We start from the raw sequence: 9794 nt of genomic DNA, 5'->3' as shown, positions 1-9794 counted from the left end.
CGTATCTTGATCTACCACATTATCTTCTCCTCTGGAATGACAATATTAATGGTTATTTATGCTCCTATTGACAACTTCAGTGACCTCCATAAGCCCTATTGTTTCAGCAAAGCTCGCGTCTTGATTTGCCACATTGTCTTCTCCTTCTGAACTTGTCGTCTTGATTCTTACTACTGCCATCTCAATTGAAAGAACAAACAATCGAATAACCTGAAGCTCTGATACCAGTTTGTTGTAACGGAACGCGTGAGATGACGTAAGCAATAAAGAACAACATAGATTTTAACGTGGTTCACCAAGATAAAACTTGGCTACGTCCACCAGAAAGAGAGAATCTTATTAGGAGATCAGAACAAAGATTACAACAAGATAGACTAGGGTTATGACACGAGTTTATATAACACTCGGTCCCCCGAAACCCTAATAGTTACAAAACTGGGACTGGAAACGATGCTCTCAAGGCAAAGACTTCGACTTTCTGAAGTGTCCGACTGCACCTTTAAATAGTCTTCAACTAGGTCAACACAATATTTTGGCAAATAGATTCCAAAATATTATCCCAATACTTTCCTAGTTATATTACCATAACAAAATATCATATTTCTTTTTGTGTTAATTTTATTTCCTTAAATCAAGATTACACATCAAAAGATATACTTTCCTTTTGTTCAATATTCTCTTTCCTTGCATCATCAATTCAAGACATCTCAACAATGACATATATATTCTTTTATAGCACGATCATTTCCACCGATTGGTTTAAACCAATCGATAGAATGCTCATAATACCGATTGGTCTTTAAACTAATCGGTGCAATACCTTACTTAACACCGATTGGTTTCAACCAATCGGTACAACTTGTAAAAAAGGCGCGATCTTTTGGCGCGTTTAGGAATCAGTAGTACCGATTGGTTTGAAAACCAATCTGTGAAACCCCTCATAATGTCGATTGGTTGATCTATCAATCGGTGAATCTATAAGTTATATTACCGATTGGCGTATATACCAATCGATATTTCCTATAAAAATATCAAAACAACCCGAGAGCTTCCCCTGCTCCTAATTCACTCTCCCTCTCCATCTCGTCATTTTGCACTACCAATCGTCGCACGCCCGTTTTGCCATTTTCCTCACCGTTGTTTGTCTATATAAGATTCTGATCGGTAAACTCTTCTTCATTTAGGTCTAGGTAAGATTCTGGTCGGTTATATCTTCTTTGTTTAGTTTAGGTTTTTAAGAATCGTTTTACTACCTCCGATCTGAAACCCTTGCTGTTGATGTTCTCATTCAGGTGATCTTTCTCCCTTTCTTTAATTTTGATTAAGCTATATGATTTGTTAGATGAATCTTGAAAAAAATGCTTTCCGATTAATTAAGTTATATGCTTTGTTTTTGATGAATGTAGTGAAAGAGGAAGCAATTTCAGTTCATTTCTTAGTGCTTTATTTTGGGAGGAATAATTGTTGGTACACACAGGTTATGAATTCATTATTCAATTTTGTTTATTTCAGATTTTTACAAAAAAATTAATTTTGATTCTTGAGTTGAGAATGAGTCATTAAATGTGATCTCTCCTATTTGATTAATCGAAACTTGTGTGTATTTGCTTCCATTAAATGTTAGTCTCTCAATTTTATATATTGATGTTTCTAGTAAATTGAGGAGAGAAAATACTAAAAGATTAGCCTCCATTGTTTTCTAGGCTATCTTCTTCGTCGGAAGCATTGCATATAATACTTAGAATATTATGTTTTCTATGAGTCATTAGAGAATATTATGTTTTCTATGTGAACTAAAACATAATAACACTTAGAATATTTAAAAGAAAGTCACTCGAATTATTTATAGAAAAATAATAAAAAGTGACTGTCCAATTAAGACCAACCAATGGGATGATAGGGCTTGGGCAAAATAAAGTATAATTCGTCTTACTGTTTCCCATTTGGTGTCCTGTATGAATATCCAGCATTGTTGTTCCCAACTAAAGGCTAAGCATTCAACAAAATATTGGATTATTATCAATGCCCAAAATCCCTGCTGCAGAATCCTCAAGAGTGGCGTATTGAATAAAACCAAACTCTTCTGAAGTGGTCCTTTGTTAAGCCATGTAAGTGTCACAAGTTAAAGATTAGGAAGAAGGTAAGGATCTCTTTTAGTAATTAGACCCATTTGGAAACATTTGTGGATCTAGGATATACAGAACCAAATCAAAACAGTCAATGGAAATTTTCATCCAGATCTAATCTAAACCCAAAAAGTATTTTGAAACCCGTAATGAAATCAACACATCAGTTATTTAAATCAAAAGGAATGCAAATTCTGGAAGTAATATGAGTTTTTTTTTCAAATTAGGAAGTCAATGATATTTGATTGAATACGATGAAATTGCATTTAGATTATCAGATAGGATGATGAGTCGGTGGAGTTTTTGAATAGAAGGTCAGGGCCATTGAATTTGGCAAGGTCTCAAGTATAATCTTCAAAAGAAATGAACAATGTTAAGGAATCCTTAGTAAGAAAAAGATATGTGTTCTTAAACGCTAATCTTGGATGAAACCCATGGGTTATGGTTTTGACAATTCGTAGGAGTGAACAAATAAGAAAACATAGGCTATCAATTGAATTAGAATTAGAATGGGTTATGGGTTATATATATATGAAAATTATGATTGCAGAGTCAGAACTTATACATACATACAGTGACTATCTATCTCCATCTGATGAAGCATGTACTGTGGTTAAAAATGGATCGCTGTTACAGTTTTGTCATCAATCATGCATCATCCAATAATAAAAGTATCTATTAGTAGAACATGCTACCTAAACCCTAAGCAATCTCCAAATTAGTAGAACATGCTACCTAAACCCTAAGATTATCTAAGAAAATACATAAACTCATTTAGTATTTTTTTTTTTTTGAAATTTTTTATTGAAATGACGTTCAGATGTTAAAAAAAAGTAAAGAATAATTTGTTTGATTTTCATGGCCATGGAAGGCATAAAAGCATAATCCATACTTTTATTAGTGATTAGTGACCCAACTATTCACTCACCAAAAGCTGACATTAATTCCACGAGCCAACACCTAGCTAAAGACATGCCCCTTCCAACGTGTACACTGACATGGCATTTCTTCTTCTGACGTGGCAAGCCAGCTCATCACACATCAAGCCCAGCACATACTTCAGGAATGACTCCATACTTAGTACACGATTGTCACTTGTCATATGGAATAAAGGAGTGTTCCTCTCAAGCCCTTTATAAAGGCACTTGTACATACTTTGTTTTCTACACTCAAACAAGGCCAAGATATTTATATCTAACCAAGTATTTGTCTTCTTCTTCATTTCTTTCACCATTTTCTGTCCAAATCCACAACGACTCTGGTAGCTCTGAAATCCATTATTATGACGAGTAATTCGTGTTGCCTGAAACACGGAGATGGAGACGATAATAATGATTATGATTATGCTCCTGCAGCATGTTTGGAAGGAGGCGGTGATGATGACGACGTTGATTATGATTATGCTCCTGCAGCATGATTAACTATTACATCTTCACATAGATATTTTGAAAATCAATATATTATTGACCAACGACTAACTCAAGGTTATTACATTAGTAGAGCTTCTTCTAATTCTAATCTACTTCAATATGTTGTATTATTCTTGTGAGTTGCAATAAATTATATTATGAGTACTCTTTATTCACTCCATAGAAGTCTTAACTTTTTCTTCAAAATTTTGTGTTTTGACACCGGTCCAAATGAAAAAAAAATCATTAATCGAATTCTCAAGAAAATCTACTCAATCATCCAGTCAAGCCACCTAAATAATGATCCCACTTTGGGTATAGACATGATACTGATCCCAGCAAACAAAATTCTGTTTCTAATAGATAAACTAATATATTCCTAGCTGAATAAGGAAATAAATCATTCAGAAAATATTTATCTAAATTAACTATTGATCAATTGTATATATCCATAAGATGTTCTTTCAAATCTACCAATATGGGAATTAAAGCAAGAACCTTAACAACCAAACAATAATAAGTGTTACTTGTCAATTACTGCTTTGTTACTTCAGTTCTTTGTCCATTCATACCTTTTGGTTCTTATGAAAAGAAAGCACCAGAATTCGACTATCTATTATTTGGCATTTGCCTCAAATTCAACTGAAATTCTCTCGTCAGACAACTTTAGATATGATGCCCTCGCTTGGGTTAAATGCTAATGAGCCCAGCGATTATAATGTTAATTTTAGTCAGTTATATTCATGACATTACCTTTCCAATCAATATATCAATGTGGGATTTTGTATCATTCCTTTATTGTCATTTATGTCGAGCATCTATTGTCTTCGAGGCTCAATATATACCAAATTCGTCAACATTATGCCTGCAATCACATTTTGCAGAGATAGACCAAGTTAAAAAATCCTCCCTTATCTATGATAAGTATTCAGACTCTTTGTTCACAACACGTTATTAAGTTATTAGAGAAGCAATTAACATTAACAAAATGAAGTTATTAGAGAAGAGTAAGTATCAATCTTGAGTTTCTCAAAATTCTGATTGATATTAGGTTTAGCCCCTAAGTCCTAAGGAAGAATTAATATAAAATGTTATTGGGTAAAAGGCCAAAGTGGAATAATATAAAAAAAATGTGATTGTCCAATTAGATAGTAACCAATGGGCTGATAGAGCTTAGGAAGCACCAGCACGTTATCCTTCCACTGCAAGGAGAGGGAGGTGGTCGCTGCTCTGTGAAACCAGCCTGGCGCTATGCCCTCCACTCTAAAGGAGCACAGGCCCGAGCCTTCGCTCAAGCCCGTGGCCCTAACTCATCGCTTGGAACGGGCGGGCCAGCAATTAGCAACCCAGAACCCCACCCAATTGATCAAACCCATTATCCAATCACAGTAATGCCCCCGCTTGAGTTACAGGCCCATGCTACTGAGCCCGGCGATTATAAGTTTAAATGTAATCAATTATATTGATAACATTACCTTTCTAATCTAGCAATGTGGGAATAATGTCCACCCTCCTTCACTTGCTTTTTGTACCCTACCCTGCTGATTTGCTAATTTACAACACATATCCAGAAAACATATAATGTCCACCTCCACCCTCCTTCACTTGCTTTTTGTACCCTACCCTGCTGATTTGCTAATTTACCATACATATATCTTGAAAGCATGAAATTCAAACAGGTAAGGCATCCACTCCCCCATATTATTAGTCCTTTATGTACAGCATCCATTGCCTTCTGGTCTCAATATACAAGCAAACACCAAATCATATCCAAATTCGCTAATCATAAAAAAAATGAACAAAGTTAAAAGATCCTCAGAAAGAAAAGAATGTATTCTTAAACACTAATCTTCAATGAAACTCATTGGTTGCATATGCTTTTGACAATCAGAAAACATAGGCTATCAATTGAATCAGAATAGCTCACCCAAAGGGTACCAAAGGAGGTCATTATTCTGGATGAGATTGATCCACAAGATACAACAATGATGATAAACCATGCCATCAGTACTCAAAATATCATTCTATATAATTAATCTATTGAATATCGAAACAAGTTCATCATCGAATCAGAAGTCAACATGCCAACAATTAACAGCATTATCTGCAAAATAAAGTCCAATTTGTCTTACCGCATCCCAGCAATGTTGTTCCCGACCGAAGGCAGTGGAGTCATTGGTCTGGCATATTCAGCAAAGATAGCCAACCCATCCCTCCAAGAACTAATCATTCCACAAAATATTGGAATATTATCTATTTGAAGCATTTTCATCTAAATCACAATCTAAATGTTTCTTTTATTCACCTTTCCAATCATGCCCTGTATCCCTGCTGCAGAATCCTCAAGAGTGTCGTATTGAATAAAACCAAACCCTTCTGAAGTGGTCCTTTGTTAAGTCCTGTAAGTATCAACAAGTTAAAGATTAGGAAGAGGGTAAGGATCTCTTTTAGTTGTTAGACCCATTTGGAAACACTTGTGGATCTAGGTCTATATCCAGAAACAAGTCAAAAACCGTCAAATAAATTTTCAGAATCTAAACCCGGATAGTATTTTGAAACCAGTAATGAAATCAACTCATCAGTTATTTAAATCAGAAGGAGCCTTTGATACAAATTCTGGAAGTAAAATGAGTATTTTTTTCCAAATTTGGAAGTCAATGATATTTGATTGAATATGATGAAATTGCATTTAGATTATCAGATAGGATGATGAGTCGGTGGAGTTTTTCAGTTGATAGAAGGTCAGGGCCATTGAATGTGGCAAGGTCTCGAGTATAATAGCAACTTACCAACAGTTAACGTAACTCGTAATATCTCCTCATTTGTTAAGTGCAACAAACAAATGAAGCAATTCCAGCAGCATTTGCAACTAAACTTTCATAGCAGAAGATCATTGAAGTATCCAGCTTTATTGAAAAGAGTCCAGCTTTCATAACAAACAAATTTGGAATTCCTTCCATTTGAAAAGAGTCCAGCTTGAAGCATTGTTAACATTAGCCTTTAAGAGTAGCAGCAATATAATCTTTTGCAGCATCTTCTCCCAAAAGTGGATTACATTCATCTCTATCATGCAATTCCAATCAGAGAATGAGGTAATTAGAAAGATTGTAAATCTTGATTTCTAATATTATGCTTAGCCCCTAAGTGATAAGAGAAAGTTGAGTTTCTAATCAGCATTTGAAACACCTTAAGCATGTTAAATTGGTATTAAATGTCCCCATGGACCCAAATGTTACATGACAGGAAAGGCTAATAATAATATGCCAAACTCCACCAAATTAAAGACATATTCGAAAATTAATTTACTAGCTATGAAACAATTCATGGGTTATGATTTATATCAATATCCATTGAATCCTTGAAGGGATATAAACATACAGAAGTACATTGTTCTCTTGTTATTGAAAGAAACTAACTAATGGCAGCATGATCTTTCAAATGCTAGTTAGTACCCAAAAAATGTATCACTTAAAAAGCCCAAGTGGAATAATAAAAAATGTGACTGTCCAATTAGGTAGTAACCAATGGGCTGATAGAGCTTAGGAAGCACCGGCCCGTTATCCTTCCACTGCAAGGAGAGGGAGGTGGTCGCTGCTCTGTGAAACCAGCCTGGCGCTATGCCCTCCGCTCTAAAGGAGCACATGCCCGAGCCTTCGCTCAAGCCCGTGGCCCTAACTCATCGCTTGGAATGGGCGGGCCAGCAATTAGCAACCTAGAACCCCACCCAATTGTTCAAACCCATTATCCAATCACATTAATGCCCCCGCTTGAGTTACAGGCCCATGCTACTGAGCCCGGCAATTATAAGTTCAATTCTAATCAATTATGTTCATAACAATACCTTTCTAATCTAGCAATGTGGGAATATCATGTCCCCCCTCCTTCATTTCCTTTATGTACGTACCTTGCTGGTTTGCTCATTTACCATATATATCCAGAAAACATTAAATTCAGACAGGTAAGGCATCCACTCCCCCCACTTAATCCTTTATGTCCAAATTCAGAAAGGCCTTGTGGTCTCAATATACCACCAGAAAACACCAAATCCATATCCAAACTTGCTAATCTTCAAAAAAAAAATGAAGAGAGTTAAAAGATCCTCAGAAAGAAAAGATATGTATGCTTAAACGCTAATCTTCAATGAAACCCATTGGTTATATATGCTTTTGTCAATCAGAAAACATAGGCTATCAATTGAATCAGAAAACATAGGCTCACCCAAAAGGTAACAAATCCAAATCCAAAATGAGAGACTGTAATAGATGGAGAGCTACTGCATAGTTTCTTTGTTAATAATTAGTTGGGAATGAAAGCAGATAAAAATGGTATCTATGTTTCTATGTAGACTTGTAGTTACTTGACAGATTATTACACAAACAAACAAACAAACAAACAAAGGGAGAGAAGGGATTCAACATTTTATGACTTGCAAGAATATATATAGAAATTATGATTGCGAGCTAACCATCTATCTGGATTTATTCCATGAATGCAGAGTCGGAACTTTTACGGTCACTGTCTCCATCTGATGAAGCACAGGTTTAAAATTGATTGTTGTTCCCTGCCACAGTTTTGTCGTCCTCGTCCAATAAAAGTATCTACAAACAAACAAACAAACAAACAAACAAACAAACGAAGGAAGAAAAAAGAAATTAACATCTTCGGCTACAGAATGAATTCAAGTTGTAGTAGTCTCCAAATGGAGATATCTAAATAAACCCTAACTAAGCAACCTGACTCAGTATTGGCGCGAAAACTAAGAATCTCCATTCAAGCTCACAGAATAATAACGAAACTTACTCGATTCTCTGTCGCATGATCGATGGTGGAAACAAACAGCGTTGCTTCCTTCCCTCACTGTCATCGGCTGGCTGAATAAGGCGGAAAGGAGAAGACTGGGGAACATGGATATTGGATCCACTAGCCTAGCCTAGCCTAGAAGACTGCAAACTCTCTCTGTGTTTAGAATTACAAGTATAAGAAATAGGAATAGGAGGAGTCCTAGCTTCTTCAATTCAAGTACACTCCATTCATTCATTCATTTTGTGCGGTTATACATGATTGCTCACATTTTACAAAATCTTCAATTTTATAAAATACTATCAACATCTTTTTATTTTTCAAAATAATCTAATCAATATTTTAAAACATATTAGAATTTTGAAAATACATAAACTATATATATAAACCTTTTACACTCTTTATAATTAAAATTAGACTTATTTAAATAAAATAAAATTAGTACAATTAAATAAATGAATTTTATCTATTAATTTACTTTTTGGTTATGTTTTACCTATCGAAGGAAAAATAAATCAACATTGGTACGAGGAAGAGAGGGGCGACATGCTACGGACCCCGGGACAAATCGACGGAAGCACGATGATCGCCAACAATCGAAGGATAACTGAAGCACCCGCGACCATGCAAACGCCCAATCGCCTAGACACATGCAACATGCGGAAGTATACACAAAATTATTTATTTTTTATCTTACATTTTTAAAGTATAAATATTTTTTTTGTTTAATATAAAAATTAATTAATTGGTAATAAATATTAAATACAAAATATATATATACACAAAATAATAAAATTATTTCAACAATCTCAAATGGTGTAGCGATTAAAATGTTCACATTTCATGTTTAAGACTAATGTTCGAATCTCAAAGTGTGAGTTACAAGATTATGGTCAATTGGAGGGGTTAAGTAGGTGTCGAAAAAATAAAATATATGTTAACTTAATTTTTACAAACTAAAATCAATTTTAAATTAATTAAATTTAAATAATATTAATTTTATCTAATATATTTATATATAAATAATATTTTGTATATACTCTTATTCATACATTTAACTTATTCATACATTTAAGCTAGTATATTAACTAGTTAAAAAGTAGTGATTATTCATTAAATTAGTTACATAAATTAATTATTTATTTATTTATAAATACAACATATTTCATGTTTATACTGTTAATACAATTTTATTTTTGTACAACTTTAAAAATAAAAAATTCTAAGTTATTAAATTTGAAAGAAGAAATTTCAAAACTCAATTAACCCATAATAAAAAGTTATAATAAATAATATAAAATATATAATTAATTTAATAATTAATTTTCAATGTATTGAAATTATTTATATTTTTAAGATATTTGAATGTGTTAACATTAAATTTTATGGTAGGGTTGTTCGTTAATAAATATTTGTACTTATATTTTTATTTTTATTCTCAAATTATTAATCTCGTTGT

The 9794-nt window shown here is 33.8% G+C and overlaps 1 long non-coding RNA gene across 3 annotated transcripts; it reads right to left on the bottom strand.

Moving 5' to 3' along the window:
* Positions 1-4074: 4074 nt before the first annotated feature.
* LOC124936693 lies at positions 4075-8572 on the bottom strand. Of its 3 annotated transcripts, none has more exons than XR_007099142.1 (7): positions 8269-8572; positions 8001-8133; positions 7377-7601; positions 6325-6598; positions 5841-5934; positions 5668-5757; positions 4075-4400 (listed from the first exon to the last, which is right to left on the bottom strand). It is a non-coding gene; the product is annotated as an uncharacterized LOC124936693 (long non-coding RNA). The 3 variants fall into 3 exon arrangements; XR_007099141.1 differs by having other exon boundaries at positions 8336-8572; XR_007099143.1 differs by having other exon boundaries at positions 7440-7601; positions 8336-8572.
* Positions 8573-9794: the final 1222 nt, after the last annotated feature.

Source organism: Impatiens glandulifera, chromosome 4 (assembly GCF_907164915.1).
Source record: "Impatiens glandulifera chromosome 4, dImpGla2.1, whole genome shotgun sequence".
Classification (NCBI taxonomy): domain Eukaryota; kingdom Viridiplantae; phylum Streptophyta; class Magnoliopsida; order Ericales; family Balsaminaceae; genus Impatiens; species Impatiens glandulifera.
Note: the sequence above shows the minus strand (reverse complement) of the source record. Positions and strands in the feature narration are given on the sequence as shown.